This window comes from Myripristis murdjan, chromosome 15, assembly GCF_902150065.1.
Source record: "Myripristis murdjan chromosome 15, fMyrMur1.1, whole genome shotgun sequence".
In the NCBI taxonomy this organism is placed as follows: domain Eukaryota; kingdom Metazoa; phylum Chordata; class Actinopteri; order Holocentriformes; family Holocentridae; genus Myripristis; species Myripristis murdjan.
This window is the reverse complement of record NC_043994.1, coordinates 3161250-3180114: the sequence shown is the minus strand read 5'-3', so window position 1 is coordinate 3180114 and position 18865 is coordinate 3161250. Positions and strand designations below refer to the sequence as shown.

The 18865-nt window shown below is 41.6% G+C and overlaps 1 protein-coding gene across 1 annotated transcript in view; it reads right to left on the bottom strand.

Moving 5' to 3' along the window:
* The window catches only part of col13a1 (collagen, type XIII, alpha 1), a 118987-nt gene that overhangs the window by 91854 nt on the left and 8268 nt on the right, over nt 1–18865 (bottom strand).

Here is an 18865-nt window from a genome sequence, read left to right as displayed (position 1 = left end):
CTAAGCTAAAGAACAACATATCAACTTCTCACACTGGTTGGACCACACCCACTTCCTCACCAGCCACGCCTACTTCCGTTTTTTTTTTTTTTTCAATTTTCTCTGACTTGTCATGTAGCTACTGACAAGATGGTTGAGATACAGTCACACTCACTTCTGCCTGTGCCCTCTATGGCCCTCTATGTGCCCTCCTCTGGACCAGGGCTCTTAGTGAAAAAGCCCAAAGCAGCTGTACGGGGCAAAGGGGAGCAGTGGGGGTGGACACTGTTATGGGAGGGTGCAGAGGTGGCCACAGGAGCAGCAGGGGGTGAAGTGAGTTTGAGTGTGTGTGAGTCAGTGAATAAGTGAATGTGAGAATGTGTATCAAGATGGTACATGCCAGTACATGGTACATGGCTTCATATGAAAATTGTCATCATTTTCACATAGCAAACAGAGTGAGATTGAAGGTTAGACATATTTCTTGTTAGGATGTAAGAGATTTGTAGTTTCCACCAAGGAATTTCAAAAACCAAACCAAAACCAAACATTTGAAGTTGCTGTGTTTTTCTGTCACAATTTCTGGACTAAAAATGTCAATATACTGAGGAGTTAAACACACAACTGATGAAAAATCACCCTGTAATCTCTGAATGATATTATTTTGTTTTATTATCTTCTGCTGAGATGGGTAATAGTTGCATTACATGCATGACTGAACTTGATTTTAGAGAGAGAGAGAGAGAGACAGAGACAAAGACGCTGTATGACAAAGTGTGCACTGTGCTGAGAAAACAGTGGGTGAGTACGTATCTGCCTCTTACGTCCCTGACTAAAAACAATCCATCACAGATCTCAGGTATACCCAGGGGTGGACTGGCCATCGGGCACACCGGGCATTTGCCCGGTGGGCCGATGTGCTAAGGGGGCCGACAGTCCCCCGACACTTTTTTTTTTTGTATTATTATTATTATTGAAATAGCTGACCGTAAGATCAGTAGATCAGCGGCCGATTGACACTGGGCTGGCCCAATCACATTGCTAAACAACCCCTTTTGCGTAGTTTGGTCCCGCCTGCATAATGATTTCGACAAATAAAGTCATTGCAAGAGTTTGTTTACTCAGCACCGGGCCGGCCCCTGAGACACGCTGCTCTGCGGCCCATTGGTTATTCTTCTTCACTGACACGGGGCTGGCCCAATCATATCACGAGCCTGTGGCTCGGTGCGCCAGTGTGCAGTGCAACGCGGGTCGAACGTTATCTCATAGGATCTACTGAGATGGAGAGGAAACGCAAAAGTGGCGCAGAGAAACTGCGAGAAAAAAAGCGGTTGTCAATTTTCAAACCGATCAGACTTTTTCGCTTTTTCGTAATTTATCAACATGAATGAAGAACAAGCCCAAACAATGCCAGAGGAACACAATTCCCGATGGTAGAGCGGATAGTGCCCCCGTCTGCCATGCAGGAGATCTTCGGTTCAATTCCCCACCCGAACAAAAGTCGGGTTTTACTTTATTACCTCACTTTGTTGTTAACCATGAGAGTGAAGTGATTCTTATCATTCTGCCTGTCACTGGCTAGATGACACACACAGTGGCATTTAGGGTTTCTGTAATTTTCATTTCTGTACTCTTTTTGTGAATTTGTAACCCAGGTGCTAAATTATTATTATCATTATTATTATTATTATTATTATTATTATTATTATTATTATTATTTTGCCTTGTTTTGTTTTGTTTTGTTTTTGTTGTTGTTGTTGTTTTGTTTTTTTTGTTTGTTTGTTTTTTTGCCTTTTTTAATGCCTTGTTCTAACTTTATGGGGAGATATATATACCAATCTAATCAGATTCAGATTTAAAGGATTTGTGTGGTATACTTTGTCGCCATGACCTTCCTATGTGCAGTTTGGGCTCATTCTCCATTCATGCTGATAGGCACCTGCACTTACTGATCTGGAATAGATGCCCAAAAGGTGTTGGCCAGTTGTGGCCTGTTCAATAGAATAAAAAATTTCAATTCCTATTCATCTATTGTATTTTATTGTTCCACTATAGTACTATAGGCCAGTATGATTGGGGCAGCCAAGTCATTTGACATATTTGAACAATTTTTTAAAAAGTAACGTAATAGTTACTTTTCCTGGTAATTAATTACTTTTTAGTAGAAGTAACTAGTAACTATAATTAATTACTTTTTCAAAGTAACGTGCCCAACACTGCTGATGACAGCTAACTAATTGCATGGCATTATGGTTTTAAAGAGTTGCACAGTTGTTATACACATTTAAGAGAGCAAAAAGACCGGAAAGGTGTGCGTTATCAAATGTGGTGGGCCGGTCTGGTCCAAAATGCCCGGGCCGATTTTTTGTCCCAGTCCGCCCCTGGGTATACCCATTCCCAGATTAATATTATCATGGGTAATTTTAGGGCTAGAGTGAGTGGGTTTGGATGGGTTACAGGCGGAGTGGGGCGGGGGAGTGGGGGTCAGAGGTCAAAGCGACCCCTAGCAGTCTCGGGTGCCTGTAACAGATCCCCCTCCCCTGGCCTGGCAGCATTTCTTTGGCGTATTTTTCTGACATGACGCTTTTCATCCTCGCCTCCCACTCACCAGCTCCCCAACCCCCTGAACCCCTCCATCAATAGGCAGCACTAATAGCTCTGCAAAAGCCCTGCATCCTCACAGGGGCTCCTTGTATAGGCTAGTGATCGGCGGGTGGGGGGCTGGAGGGGGCGGCGGCGGGAGTGGGGGTTGGGTTTGGATTTGGCGGTTGGAGTTGATGGGGGAGGTTGATCAATACCAGTGACTCAGTGATGACTTGGGCAGGTGCTGAGGTTTCAGAGCTTTCGAAACTCACTTCCTGGCCCGTGCTCTGTTTTGGAATCCAAACTTCCCGCCCATTCCCATTGGAATTTGAAGATGCTGCCAATCCGCCGTTTCAAGTGTGATCAAGTTGCATATCATGTGTGGCTGGTGACGTAGCTCACTGTGCTCTGTCAATACTGCGTGAGTACTTGCATAACCTCTATGTCGCATGTCAACCTGCATTATGATTATTATGATGTGCTTCTAATATGTTTTTACAAAATTGTTGTTAATTTAGTCGTTGTCTTTTTGACCCATGTTTTTGAAAGAAATCAAATGAATGTGCTCAGGTTTCAAAGGGTTAAAAGCTTGTGAGAGGCCTTAGAAGATTAGAAAAAAATACAATAATTAAAAAAAAGTTAAAGTGTAAATAAAATTATTAGAAAATTAACAGTATCTTTTTGATTTAGCAAAGCACCCTTGATATTTGCACTAACAATGCATTGAAAACGTTCATTATGGCCTCATTTTTCATGGCAGGTGCACTTAATCAGTAGAATTAGGGAACCTCTGTCTTCACAAAAAAAAAAGGAAGGCAATTTGCACTGGAAAATTTGCTGTACAAATGAAAAATTGGTAGATTTGCATTTATTAAAAATGTTACATGAAAATATTACTGTGAGTAGTAGCTGTAGTCACATCATTAGGTTCATAAATCTATGCTATTCCCAGATGCAAGCTCTTTTGCTTTCACAGTCGCAGTGAGGACAGTGATCTCAGAGCTATGAATGAGCAAGACTCATGCAAGTCAAATCAGGTCACTATAGTTCGTGCAAGTTCAGTTATGAGAAACAAAATCCAGTAATTAAACGTTCATATTTTTCAAGACGGCTTTTCTGCCAGCCAGAATCACAATCTAAGGGCAAATCGCCTGTGTAAAACGGCCATGTGCGTCACAGATCCTGTGGCTTATGGCTCACATGAAAAGTCAACTGAGCTTCAGTGGAAATGGAATAAGCCAAGCCCTGAGGCTGATCGGCCAAATCAGTGCCTGTCCAACACAAAAGGTAACCCATCCATGGGTGAAGCCTTTCATACCTCGGACATCTGGAAAAGTCCTTGTTTGGTATAGAGGCGGCATGAAAGTGGACGTTTTCATCCAGAAAGAGTGATCTGTGCATTGATTTGGCCTTCAAAAGAGACTGATATTGGAGACTTATTTAAAACACACTGGACTCCTCTCTGATGCAGCCACCATTTCCTATACTTTTGGGCATTCCTCTTGTTAAAACCATTGGAAAACCATTTGCCTCTATGAATTTATAGAAAACCATGCATATAAACAAGCCTAAAATGGATACAAAGGATACAAAAAATGCGTGACCACTTCAATTCCAGATTGAAAAAACCTGGTTAAACATGAAAAAAAACTGTGAAAAGGCTGTGGCTGCTACTTAACTGATTAAATGTACAACAGTGGGTAGTGTTTGGTTAAAGATGTGATTGGAGTAGGACCAGAAACAAAGAGCTGAATGAGTTCCAGAAAACCAAGAGGATATCACCTGTCTGGGCAGGAGCTCACTGTCTTACTGTGAGCTACCAGCTTTAAGAGAATACAGCTTTTTAGGACCTGAACATTCGACCCATGTTTGGCACCGTTCCTTTTCCCAAAGTCCAGGTTGTAGGTTTCAGTTTTCCGCATTCCTCGACTCTTTTTTCAAAGCCAAACACGGCATGTGTACGGCTTTTCCAGAAGCCAACTGCGGAGCATCTCTGCAGAGAGAAATCCACAGTCGACAGCAAAACAGAGCCTGAAACTGCTGATAGGCAAACTGCTGGATTAATATAAACAGCACACAGTCACCTTCTACTCCTGCACAAGCCTGGGATTATATCCATTTGATTACTAGGTTAGAGACGTGCCAGAAACTGGTTCAAAACAGAAACATCTCATGAAAAACTGCTCTGCAGTCCTAAGCAGAGGGGGAACATCCATCAAAGTCATGATAGCAAATAAACTCTTTCCTCCCCCATTGACTGTTGATGTTACAGCTGGAGAGAAACTGACAAACAGTGAAGTCTTGGAGGACAGTTTCTAGTGAAGTCAACTTTTTTTTTCAGTTGAGCATAATATTATTCAAGGTTCCAGTCTTCCAGCCAATCAGACTGTGATCCAAAGCAGATGGCCCGTGTCATCAACCCCATTACTTGCCAGGGATACAAACTTACAAACAGTGCCCTTATTAACATTCAGCATCCAAGTGCATGCATTTGGTACTGTAACATAATATACAGCATCTGCAGCTTTCAAAAAGCCACATTCAAGGCTTTCTGGGCTTTTCAGGAGTTTTAAAAAAATTGGAATTCGACTTAAAACCAATTTCAGCAAACAAAATAAACATTAAATTTAGCCAAGGTTTAGCAAAATTTAGTTAGCAAATTATTTCCAACTGGACACTGCTAATGACAGCCAGCAGAACTGTCAGTGGTTATTATCAGAAAAAGGACCTCAGGAAATGTAATGTTTAAGGACTTGATGTCAAACACGTTTGGTATTTTAAAGCAAATCTGAACCTTGCTAGAGTGTTGGGTTGTCTAGTTCCCTGGCTGTGATGTGAGTCCACATGGTGCTGAAATCTCCTCATTAATTGCTCTGTGCTCCACTGGGCTGCTAATCCACAATACTGGATTTATGTCTCTCCATTCACTTCCATAGTACTGCAAGTCGGGTCTCAAAATAACACTTTTAGCACATAATCACAAGCAAACAAAGCAGATTATTACCTCATTGATTCCATTCACATCTTTTGATGAAACGACAGTATTAATGCAATGACTTATTTAATCTGCTTTACTTTCCAACTGTACATCAACTAATATCACTGAATGTAAAGAATATGTCAGTACCCAAGTGATTTGACAGCTGCATCAAAATTAAACTCACTATTGAAAAAAAGCCTGCATAACATCGCCAAACAACTAAGACACCAGGTCACTGAATGTAGGACACTTGCATTTTGATCGAGATCAAGTCTTTTGCAGACTTTTGAGGCACTGCTTAAAGATGTCAATACACGACACCCTCTGCATCCAGTCACACAGGCCATATGTGGAAGAGGCCAGAGTGCACGTGCGTGCCTCCCCTTTGGCCAAGTCTTTCATGTACCCCTAATTACAACTGAACTCTAAAGGTGATAGGTGACCTTTTGCAAATGAGCTACTGCAATTTTAACTACTGTTCCCTTTGCCCTCCTGCAGCCAGTGGGAGACAGAAAGAAAAAAAATAACTGATTTTTTTTTCCTTCCTTATTTGAAAAATGCCCATGAAACGTGCTGTTGTTGGCAGGCAGCCCAGGTCTGTTAACATAAGAGCGTGCTCCCTGTGGGTTTGCTAAATCGCTCTGATACCCACAGGATGTCTGGAGCAAAGCAATAGAGGCCTTGCAGACTGTATGCCAAACTGGGCGTTGTGTGTGTGTGTGTGTGTGTGTGTGTGTGTGTGTGTGTGTGTGTGTGTGTGTTGAGGGGGGGTCTAAGTCTCAAAGCTGGGGGGCCGCACACTTACATGACATCTTGTATCAAGTTTTAGCCCCATGTTTCCTGTAAACAGCCATTATTGAATAAATGTATCTTAATGACTCACATTACCTTAACAGAACTGATGTGGCAAAGTCCCATTCTGTACAGTAGACGCATGCCAAAGGAAGAAAACTAACAGCAGGTCACTATCGCTGTGTTTCCCCCCAACCCGTCAAGACAATTTTAACAAATCTTGCCAAAAACAGAATTTGAATTTGTGAATAAATCAGCTTCCTGGGGGTGTCAGCGAACTTCCAGGAGAAAAACAGTTGTCAGCAATTATTAGCATTGGTCAAAAAAGCCCAGGCCACTTTGGTTTCACTCTGAAATGTCTGTAAAATGTCTGGAAACTATTTACAATTTATTTCTCAAAATGTCTGAGAAGTAAAATTAAATCATTCATTGCTAACAAAACTATTTATTCTGTGTGTTTCAATCACTTCTTGCTTGATCAACAACCAACAAGCTGAAAAATGTCTTGATTCCATTTCCATTTGGCTGTTCTAATTTCATACATGGTGATTACTTACAAAAATAATTTGGATATCAAGTCCTACTAACATCAAACCAAGCAATTTCAACATGGATTTCCAAATGCAACAATTGTTTAATTAGCTGAAATATATCAACATCAAAACCGAGAAGTTTTGTTGAATGAGCACACTGACTCTCACCCGGTCTTCGCATGGGGTTGATCCAGAGGCAACTGAAGCCAAAAACATCTGGCTTGTCAAGCTGATTAGGACACAATTATTTTTCTAAGTCAGCAGCAGCTCAGTGGTTTAAGATATTCTGGTTGTGGTCTTGAGCCCTGTTGTGACCGCAGGAACTTACCCCAGGGACTAGGAACCTTTTCAGGCACTGCATTTCCATTGCTGGGACCAGGATCTAAATTACGTTCCGGACACATTTTTTTTTCCCCCCAAAAGTCCCTGCTCGGGTGGCAATGTGTTCCAAAAGTGCAGGATGCTGAACATTTCTGATTGTGTACTCACAACATTTTGTTTGAAAGCAGGTGGTACTTTGTTCATTATGTTTCAAGGAATCAACGTGGAGCTACAGAGGAAATCACAGGGACTTATGCACTGAAGACAAAGTGCAGGCCTTACTGAGCATTATCTGCGCTTTTCTCCTTCCCATGTAAAACAGTCGTTTTTTCATACGTCATCAGATTTATTTGCCTAATCTTCACGGTTCTTTAGACCGCAGCGGAAACACAGACAACGGTCTGCAGGAACCTTTTAGTTTCTTGAAAAGTAGTCCCTGGAACTACCAAAGACTTTTGGTGGAAACATGGCTTTCCGCAATGCTTCATGCACTCAAAACTTGTATCCACTTCAGTGAGAACTGGATGATATGACTATATGCTGTGATAGAAAATTTGTCCATTTTTTAGGTGTGTTTTGTTTTGTTTAAACTATTTTCACAAATAGTCCTCGTATTTGCTGGTGTCACAGTAGTTGTGTGAAATTGCAAGCGTGATATCCACACAGGGACTAATTAACACCTCAAAAAGCCCGAAATGTGTCAGTGTGAGCAGTCTACCAGCAATGTGTGGAATTCAGCAAACACGTTTCACTTGTGAGCTGAGAAATCAAGTTAAACAGTTGCAGATTTGTGATCGGCGAGCATTCATACGCTAGCTCAGCAAGCATGATCAAAACCTGTAAGCTCCAGTTGTTTTGTTGGGAACCTCTGAAAAATGTCAGTACCATCTGGAAAAGCACTCAGACTAACATCTGACTTTGAAAATGTAGCTTCGATATGTGTTTGGAGGTTGTCGTCCAAGGTAAATAATGAATGCTTTACCCTCACATCGTTTTACAACATTCAACTCCTCTGATGCATGTTTATGAAGCAGCTTTCAGCCAAATTTTCATCCTAAGCTGCAAAAAATTGAGCTTGGGTTTCATGCTTGATTGATCCAGATGTTGAAAACAAGGGAAACAGGTCCCATTTACTATCCCATTTAAACATTCGATTCTCAGAACATAAGGTACAGTTTTTATGATCCCTTTTCACAACTCCCCCTTTGTTTATTTCGTAGTAGTAATTTAGTAGCAACGTCACCAGCCAGTGTAATGTCAGTGCATCTGCTCAGTCTGCACCTTCAGTATCCATGTCCAATCTGGCATCAAAATTTGCATGCACGATCTGCTGCTGCTCTCCAAATGTTCAAACACAACAAAGAGGTAACAAATAATTTCTAACTCCTCGGGGGTCGGATCGCAGCAACACAGTATTGCACCACACCAAGTCAGCTAGACTCCATTTGGAAGCTCTTTCTCTCATAAGAGGCAGCTGAGCCGTAATTGTTGTGCGGGTGCACTAAGGGAAGGTCAGATCCAATTACATCTAATTTCACCTTGCCGTATTCACTATCATGCTTTTATTTGTAACAGCAGAGATGGGTGCTCGTTTGCGGTCGGCTCTTGCTGAATGACTATGCATTTCCTAAATCCTGTTCCCATTCAAATGTGCTGAATGGGCCAGCCTGAAACAAGATACAATGAGCCCTGCATTGCAGAAGACGTAATTAACAAGTGCCTAAAACACTGAGGTTCTTTGAATAAGCAAAAGATTCAGCTCTTACGTGCAGTGTCACGCTCATAATCAACACCGCTCGCACGCAACAAACGCTCAACGAGCACGCAGACTCAACGCTGAAGACAGGGGGCGGGAAGGTAAGCAGCCGCGACGGCGTTTCGTCAGAGCGCTGCGTTTCAGAGTTGGCTGTGAACACTTTCCAAACAAGATGCTAACAAGTTTAGGATGTGAGCGTGTGCTGAGTGTGTGTTGTATTTGAGCGGGAACAGTGGTAGAGAGCAGAGATCAGGTGGCTGAAAGCTTGGGACGTTTTTCATGAGGAAACCAGATGGTCCACTTTCCTCCTTCACCTACTGGAGTTCTGTGCCGCTCACCTCCTCGGACTCTCGAGCTCTACCGAGACTGCTGTTACATTCTTCATTTGAAACCCAAAAGATTTTACATGCTTTCATATTCATATATTATAATATATTAAAGTAACATTTCACTGATCCAGAGCAGCAGCTATGGCATTGTCAGGTTTTTACCAATGCCAATATTTAATTGGCCAATTAATTGGGCCAATATCCATTGCTGTTGTTAAAGTCCCCATGAAATGACCTCATGACTTCTACTTCCTGTAAAACAGAGCATCTTAAACAGTGACATCATCCTGCACTAGTGGGTGTAAAATTGCAACCAATTAAACCATCATGAATCTTTAAACATCCTCTCTCATCCACCTGTTTCTCTCCCAAACTGAGATCCTGTTGGTTTGCACTTGTCAATGATCCCTCCCTGTCCAAACTTCCTGTTTCAACAGGAACTACATCAAATCAAGAAAGAAGGAGCCCATTTCATGAGGTCTTCAGTTTGAAACAGTTTAGTGTGTGACGGCTGGAGCAACATTTCTGTGGTGTTCTGATTGGACCGCTCCACTCTAACGTGTGAAAGTAGTTTGTAATCCCCAGTAAAACCTCAAAAAGACTGCGCAAAAAGTCTCTGGCAGTGTCATGAAGTTTTCAACAGAGAGAGTAAGCAACCAATACAGATCACTTTGTCCTCACTATAGTCCCAATAAAAATGCTATTATCCTTTTATCCTGTTATCCTTGCTTTGAAAGGAGGCAAAGACACAGGTGAATGACTTTAAGTGAATTAGACAGTTACAGATGGTGAGCTGTACTGTTTGTCCACAGGTGTACTGGGGGTTTTGGTTTGATCAATAAGGGGCCAGTACCCAGTTTAGCATATATCTTCTTGACACTAGCCCTCCCATAGCACAAAATGACCACAACATTATAATATCATTGATATTGTTGTTGCAAGTGCTCTGATAGAATTAATAAATTATTTTTATATATCATACTGCCAATATTGATGTACTTTTTCCACTTTTGTTCTTCCTTTGTCTATCAGTCTCACAATCCTCAAATCCCTCCTCTCTTCCCTCTCCCTCCCCATGCCGAGAGCTCTCCTCCAAGTATGGCTACACACTGGCAGCTGCGCTGTAAACTTATCACGAGTGAAGAAAGAGGATCTGCCAGACTCTCTTCCTGTCAGCAGAGATGTCAAGGTGAACTTGGGGGACTCCTTAAATAACCGGCTCCACGACCCCTGGACCCTCCAAACCCCCCTCGGCCGCAAAGATTAGAGGAAGCCTCTTGTTTACAAGGGCATCACAGGGGTCTTTTTTAGCTGCAACTGTATCGACATGAAAAAAAAAAGAGCGCGGGCTCTGGATTACCTGGTGGGATAGCATTAGTTTAATTTAGCAAGGAGGGGAGATGGTGAAGATGTATGTGTACTGGTGTTATGGTGATTTACTGTGCCAGTAAAATAGATATGGTCTAGTCACTGTCACCCACCTTTTATGTAACTGATATGATGGATATGATGTTGTTTGATCGATTACATATATATTGCAGAACTGACCGATACTCCTCTGTCATCCTTAATCTTAATCTGATTTTCTAAAGTGAAACTCTGATCCAAGCCCCAACAAGTGCACTTAAAAAAGGTTTTATCATCCTGTGTTTCAGGGGATGATTCCAGCATTCTGTGGCTGTTTCAGTGACTTGACTAAAGATATGAAGTAATTGTCAAATAATGTCAGCTATTAGCTCTTGCAATCCAGAGGTATCAATATGTCTTCAAAAACCCACACTGATCAAACATTAATTAAAATGTTAGGGATCACTCTCTCTCCCTTCCTGCCTCTCTTTACCTCTCTCACCCCTCATTTCTCTCTTACACACACACACATACACACATGCACACTTAAGCCTCCAGCTATCTTTGATCCAAGGCTGTAGGCAGCAGTGGTCTGTCAGCAGTCAGACTAGTGGGAATGCTCTGAGTGCCGGAGATCCAGTTGCCCCGCAGTTGCACCGTCACTCCGCCAGCCATATTGGCACCGGAGCTTCTTGGACAAGGGCTTGTACCTTGGGGCAATAACAAAGGCACAATGCCTGAGCATAGCACAGTCTACACAGGCTGTCCTCTGATCCTAAGTAGTGTCCAATTTAGATCTGATGGACATAAGCACAGCTAAGCTCTTTTAGTGTCACGAATAGAGCGTTCTGATACCAAGGGTTTTTTTAAACTGCTCTGTGAAAGGACCTAGTATATATTTTATATTTAACATTATCGTCATTTTCATGATAGAATGTAGAAAAAATGTAATAAATAAGACCTGGTACCCATTTTTTTGAGGAAACTTAACAACTCTTTTCTTACGATTTTCCTGTTTGAATTGAAAAGTAGATCCGGCAGGTGGCGTCCACAGGAAACTTCCACGTAATAACCTTGCACCAAGATGAAAGGACCTAGTACTTTCACAAATAGTTACAATTACACTAAAACAATTTGTACTGGGACTTGTTTTTATATTGGCATAATCTAAAAGTGTTATTTTGGAATCTGTTTCTCATGCAGAAGATCGCCCACCAGTGAGGACACCTAACCACAACATTTAGTTGGGGAAATAGGGTGAATGGAGCCTTCATCTGTTTTAGGACAGGTGGATTTTCACACTGAAATTTTGGCTCCTGCGATTTTAACATGAACCTGAATCTGTGAAACATTGAATGGAAACCACAATAACACCATTTTTGTGCCATATCTAACATACAGGCGACCAGTACATTCTGACCAATAAATCATTCTGTATATCTGTTGACACACCCACACACAACCTAGATATTGTGTCTGTGTGTGAGAGTGTGTGTGTGTGTGTGTGTGTGTATGGGTGGGTGGGTACTAGAGGCCTGAATGGGGTGAGGGCTAAGCTATGCCAACCATGCCAGGCTGCCAGGTTGGGCGGCAGGGCAGGGAGGAGTGGGGGGGCGGGGTGGGGTCAGATTACATGCCTCTATTCTCTGGTCATGGCTTCCCCTGGGAACCCAGCCAGGTAAACTGTCAAAGCCCACTTCCTCCCTCAGCGGCGGCAGGCTTAGAAGGCCTTCACCCCCCCAAGTCCTTCTGCCCTCTTTCCTGCTGGACCCCCCATCTCCCCTGTTTTTACCCAACACTAATCCACCCTTATAACCCTGCCCTATTCCAAGCCCATGTGGGGCGGAGGGTTTCGCATAGGCCAATCCTCTGAAGTGGCAGACTAGCAGTGCCAATGACAGACTATTCCCAAGATAGAACTGTGGCAATGTACATAAAAAATATTCAGGGACAAACAAACATAGATAAGAAACGTATTAAAAAATGAGGGTGAGGGTTAAACTTCAGTCATTTGATTGGACCTCAAAAAACAAAACAAAACAAAAAAACAACTTTATGATGAAGATACTCAGTACGGTTCTCTTTTTTTAAACTATTGTTTCAAAAAAGAGCTGCTGCTTTGGCCTGGGAAATGAAAAATAAATAAATTTATGCATATGCTTGTTTACAGAGTCTCCGGTTTCCAAAAATAAATTTAAAAAAATTCATGAGTAGCAACTTTTAAACAATTTTGAAAGCAATAAAGGGAATTTCATTTAGCTTTCAGAGAGTTAACAGTCCATAGGAACATTTTGGATTACTGCATCTTTCATTTGCACAATCGCACTTTTTTTTAAAAAAAAAAATTTCTTATTCTTTTTGTTCTTATTGTTTTATTTATTTATCTCTGTGTCAATTCCCACTGTTTTACTTTTTAGCATTGCACATTTTATCTTGTTTCTACTGTAGTTTTCTTTTATTGCTACTTGATTTTAGTTGTGTCTCTATTTATTGCATGAATCTTGGCGCCACTGAAAATGAGGGTTCTCCCTCAATGTGCTTCCATCTCTAGCCAAAAAACTGCCAATCAGCATCTGTTGAGTCAAGTCAATTCTCCCACTTCCAAACCTCACATAACCGCCATGTTCTCTTCCCCTACTTTGACCAACTTCCACTCATGTGGCTTGTTTAAACAAACACGACCTGAGCTTTGTTTTCTTCACTTGTAATAGTTTGTGGTTTTTGTCATTTTGCCATTGTGCAGTCACTCTCTCCGCATGACATGGCGCAATGTTCTAAATAAAAAAACATAAAGATTGTTTATGACAGTCCAGGATGGGGCCCATAAACACTTGCACATGCACTTTAGTGGCCATTAATCACTGAGTGTAATGTATACACACTGCATCCTCAGTCCTGAAGCACACATGAGCCTTAACAATAGTCCAATATCACATGAGCACAAACATCGAAACACAGGCAGTCCTCACTCTGTTTATGTGACCAGGACATGAACTTCCTCACCCTCTGGTGGTAACTGGATAAATCTAACACTGGTAACACTTAAAGGTGCAGTGCAAGAGATTTTTTCCTGCCCCATAGCACAAAGTGACCATAACGTAGGCTATAGTATGGGTGGCTGATTGTTATTTTTGCCAACAGTTACATCACCATAAAAGCCTCGTTTTCAAGCCAGGAATGACAAAGCAGTATTTTTAGTTGATGCTTAGCATGGTGAGACTACAGGTTTCTGTTCTGATCTGTGGTCTCATCAGTTCATTTACTCCTGTGTGCTGAGGAAATGTGACTTTTACTTGTCAAACACAGGCCACAAGGGGGGCGATGCTGCTGCAGTTCCTACAGGTCACCAATAGAGGTCAAGAGAGCTCATAGATTGCTTAACGCCACTTTAAGAGAAACATAATTTCCATATATTTCTCCTAAATTTTAATTTATTCATGTCTTCATTTAAAAAGTTAAGTCTAACAATCAGGGGGGTGAAACCCTAAAAAAAAACAAAAAAAAAAAACAATTTGTTGCTCATCTACCACACATTACAAAGCCTGCAGTACTTGCGGTACCCAAAATAAGATGCAAGCCGGCTGCATGCCTCCAAAAATATGTAACTATGACTCCTCCCTGGTTGAGACCTAAAAGTGTGCTGGCCAATTTAACAACACATCTGAAAAAGCAAGCCTTTGTTAGCAAGGAAAACAAAGGCTCCTAAACCTCGAGACTCTGTGGAATATTCATATCCAAGATTTTGTTGTTGTTGTTGTTGTATTGCTGCTGGCACCATGACTGACACATACACTCATCTACACCATGTTTAGATGAACAGTATGATTAACTTATAAAGTATAAGTAAAAATACTAAGTAAAATCTCTAAAAAAGTTAAAAAAAAAAAAAAAAAAAAAAAAAAAGCTGCTTTGGCCTGGGAAATGAAAAATAAATAAATTTATGCATATGCTTGTTTAGAGAGTCCCCGGTTTCCAAAAATAAATTTAAAAAATTCATGAGTAGCAACTTTTAAACAATTTTGAAACCAATAAAGGGAATTTCATTTAGCGAGAGTTAACAGTCCATAGGAACATTTTGGATTACTGCATCTTTCATTTGCACAATCACACTTTTTAAAAATGTTCTTATTATTTTTGTTCTTATTGTTTTATTTATTTATCTCAGTGTCAATTCCCACTCTTTTACTTTTTAGCTAGGATTAGACTGACCATTTATTAAAAATGTGATCAGTTACTAAAACCTGAATCACTTATGATAGGACCTTTTTCATATTCTAAGTGTGCATAAATGTATGTGTTTACTATGGCCTGGATCCTGTTTCAGTATACATTTTGAAACAAAGTACTAAGCATTGTGTTTGTTTTTTTGTTTTTTGGCATAAATATCAGCACTTCATATCAGCTATCAGCAGTTAATATCTTCATCACTCTCCTTGCCCCCAAAGCCCCCAAAGCAGGGTTACATAAACACACACATCCATACAGCCATTACAGCACACCCAGGCTGTTGATATGAGCCCACTTAGCCATAAGCAACATGTCTGGTGATTCATTTCCATCCACTTAACTCTGGCTAACAGCATTTACGTTCCGTATATTTTTAGGCCTATTGCAGCACTCCATGGTCATGATAAACATTTGAAAGACAACAGACTTTGCGGCAGGCAGCAGCGAGACCTGAAATGCCTCGCATACTGCCGCTCTACTTTTAGCATCTCCACAAAGTTCATTTTTCACAGGCTGCTCACAAACATGTCAAGCTCCGAATAATATGCAGTGTCCTTCACGTTAAAACGCACGGACGCCCGCACTCAAACACACGCTCGCACAAACACGCACCGGGTGAAAGTCAAAAGAGCAAAGTGACTGCAAGTGCGGAAAATGTATTTTTACTTCACTCAAAATAGGGATAAATATGACTGTTTTACACAGCCTTTTTTTTTTTTTTTTTTTTTTTTTGCTTTGAATGGAAAAGCTTTCATGAGCCAGTTGACATGCATAGGCTGACTCAGTATTGTGTTAAAGCAATCCGAGACAGAAAGTTGCAGAACAGACATCAAATTGAAATGAAAATATTGTGGATTATGACTTTAAAAGACAGTTTGCAGTTGATTGCTGTATCTATAAATGAACTTTCCAGTTTCTTAATCATCAGTTTCTTGAGTGAATTATCTTCTTCTTTCCTTGCGTCTTCCGTCATTATCCCGCTTCATCAAACTCATGTTTCTATTTAATCAAACAGCATGAGTCACAGTCTCTCGTCTTTAAATCTAGACCTTGTGCCTCCGTGCGTGTCCATCTGGCCTGGCACTGCAAATAATCAAAAGCATGGCAGCCATGTGAACAGGGTGTACAGTCTGTGCTGACTGGCAGGGGCCAGGTGGGCACTGGGACGGCGCCGTATAGCAGTCTATACATATACACATCCCACAATGCACTGCAACAAAACAGACAGGATAGGGCCCCTCAAAGAGACAACAGTCATGTCAACCTGCACGCCAAGCGGGGGGAGGTATGCTCACACACACACACACACACTGTGGTCAGAGCACAGGAGCTGGAGGAGTCCTCTCTATCAAATCAGGCCATTTTTATATAGTGTTAATGTAGTTACCATTGGTAGTATTGGGCTAGTGTGTGTGTGTGTGTGCGTGTGTGTGTGAGTGTGTTTAAGTAGGTTAAAGTAGTCGTTTCCAGATCTTTGCCCTGATGAGTACTGATGAGTACAGGTGGGTATGGCTGATTATGGCTGTATTTGAGGGGGTGTCCATTAACTGCTCATCCACTCGCTGTGCATCTTCCTCAGCTAAAGCTGACTTAAACGCCACAGGCTGCAGCAGTGAGTGAAATGTATTTTTGACATGGCACGAGTTTTGACACCCAAGGGATTGTGCAACACCACACATTCATGCACACATATTCAAATGTTTACAATTCTTTTATAATTTCTGCTTTTAGGCTGTAACCAACACATCTGCACATTTCTCAACCAGCCAACCCCTGACAACAGACTATTATTAAGCAATTATCCTAATGCATTGTCATCCACACTGTTCTGATGCACTCTCAGCTAACTTATACTTGCTACAATTTTCCAAACTGCTCTCAATGAGTTCCATGCCATTGGTCCGACGGTCCATTATTCCCAAACCCCAATAGTCTGAAAAATGTCCCATTGGAGGGAGAGCCCTAGTGCGATGGCCCATTATCCTGAAAACAAACATTACTCTGAAAGTCCACTGCTCCAAGTTTAGTGACTTTCGGTGTTATTTTGAGCTTTGCATCCCTGCCGAGAAATGCATCCACCCCTGTTTACCCTAACCTTCCCCTGAGGAAACCCCTGCCTAAACTTAACCAACTTTAAGAGTTTCAGAGCAATTTGTTTTCAGAATAACAGGCTGTCAGACTAGTCGGATATTTTTTCGGACTATGAATAAATACACAAATCTAACAGACCAACAAGCACAATTGCACCAGAGTTTCCTGTGTGTGCACATTTACAGTGCTTTTTGAGAGGCTGAAAGCAAGAGCCACAAGTTTGGCACAAAAGCTGGCAATGTTTGTAACAGGTGTCCACATTTCAATATGGCCTGGATTGAAAAATACGGAGCACATCCTTTCATTGCTGTGGGATCCAGAGAGTCACACGAAGCTGTAAAAGCCGCGGACCATCTGGAAGGGCTGGAGTTGAAAGGCTTCCACACCTGCGGGACCGGAGGAGCTCCTCTGAAGCTGCCACTAAAGCGTCACCTTAACAGGCGTTCACGGGCCGTCGCACAGACACTTACCACGACGTTCGAGCACTAACATCCTATTGACAAGGCCAATTAGCACTAATGTGTGGTGGCTGGCACCTCCCCTTGTTCTCACAGGGCATGGGAGGCAGACACATACACACACACACACTCAAGCAGTAACAAAAATACCATGCTTTAACCTAGATTATATTTCTGAGCTTTCAGGTTGTTTTAGTCATGATTTCTCTGAATTGAATTATGATTTTGTTAGTGTGTGTTTTATGGCTGTTTACATTGGATTGGTCGTAGGTTTCTTGAAAAACAAGACTAAATATGCAATACATACACAATACCAGAAAGAGGAAGCAGGCTAGTACATGTACGCACGCACGCGCACACACACACACACACACACACACACACAACCTCCCCTATTTAATTACTTAATAACTACCAAGTGGGGGCTGCAGCGAACAAACAGGTGGTTTTAGACTGATGGAGCTTCTCTGACAGTCTGATGCTGGTCGAAAGTAACATCTCAGCTGCTTTAGCGCACTGTGTTGAAAATTTGACCCAATTATTGATTGAAGCCATTCATTTCCTTATGTCTGCCAGAATGTTTACAACAATCTAATTTTGTCAGACACGGCCAACTGATCCAAGAAAGGCAATTTCTATTTCTTTCTGAGTCTATGCCACAAAGTAATTTGACCCACTGAGAGGTGGAGAGAAAAATAAAATAATAGTAATACTCTTTCTGTAGTGATGCTATAGCTGCTTTGTAAAAATGTCTTAGAGGCAATACATATATGGAAATGTTGAAGAATGAACTAAATAATGTGACCTGTTTATTCTAGATGGAAGAGACTATTTTTTGATAATATCCTATAGCAGGTACCTCTTTGAATGCGCTTTTTCCTATTTTTTGAGCACGAAATGAAAAGTATTCATTGTAGTATAGAAAAGTAGTGATGTTTTGTTGTAGGCAGTATGCTGCCATGGGAATGACACCAGTACATCATGTGAGGTGTGATGTGGCTTGTTATCCAGGGATGCCTTGACGATGCCACCTCGTCACGCCAGCTTGCATCATGAACCAATGTGACACAAAATGGCCTCCACTGCCAGCTGAGCTCGAAATACACCTCCACTTGTCATCATGTCTGTAGCAAGCTGAAGGGCACAAGTGCAGAACACGGGCAACAGTTGGCATGTACAGTATTAAATGCAACAGATAGTTGTATACCACTAAAACCAACAAGGGCCCTTTCATTGACCCTGATTCACAAAAGGTACACTCAGACCACAGTGCACTGTCACCAAAATGGCTGAATCTGAAAAAAATCAAGCCCCTTTGCTCCTATCATGGTCATGCATAGGTGATATAAATGATACGGAGATCTCATTAGTTATTAATAGTTATGTTGGGGAGGCCATGCAAATCCATTCTGATCTTTCAAGTCTTATCACCCCACCCAACACACCACTTCGACCAAAGATCGTCACTG